Genomic DNA, 649 nt, shown 5'->3' with positions numbered 1-649 from the left:
AAGGCAATCCTAGAACTTCCTCCAGATGATATTAAAGCTTATAAACAGGCTAAACCATAAAGGGCATCTGACTAAAGATTCTTCAGTCTAACTAATACTTCCCTTTCCAATTCCCTCAGACCTCCCAACCACCAGCAGGAGTATAATGTAGCAAACACAGTTATATCAAGCAAGAAATATACAATTAGGAACAAATAAGGCATTTAGACAATTAGCAAGTAGTATGCAGTCAAATAGGCAATCTCAAACAATTCATATAGTATGCATATGATGAATGCCTGTCCCTAGTAGCTGACGATATCATCTATCGGTTATAGAGCCAACCCGACAAGTCCTGGCAGTTAACCATTGGACTGTCCCTCTGTCGTGTCTCCCCAACTTGAGTCATGCTCATTATAACTTGATCATAATCATGATCCATATCCATCACCCTCACTGGTGAATATTTATCCATCACCATCACTGGTGAATATTTTTGGGGGTGAGCTCGTCTGGGAATTTTACAGTGCCCGGCCACCCTGACGACATAGGGTCAAAAGAGCTTCAAGTCTTGACCTGGAGCACGTGGTGGCTAGCCACTGCTTTCTCCCAGGGAAATTCGTATCTCACATAGTGGAAGCGCAAATCACAATTATCAATAATTCAGCAT

This window comes from Arachis duranensis, chromosome 7, assembly GCF_000817695.3.
Source record: "Arachis duranensis cultivar V14167 chromosome 7, aradu.V14167.gnm2.J7QH, whole genome shotgun sequence".
Lineage (NCBI taxonomy): Eukaryota > Viridiplantae > Streptophyta > Magnoliopsida > Fabales > Fabaceae > Arachis > Arachis duranensis.
Note: the sequence above shows the minus strand (reverse complement) of the source record.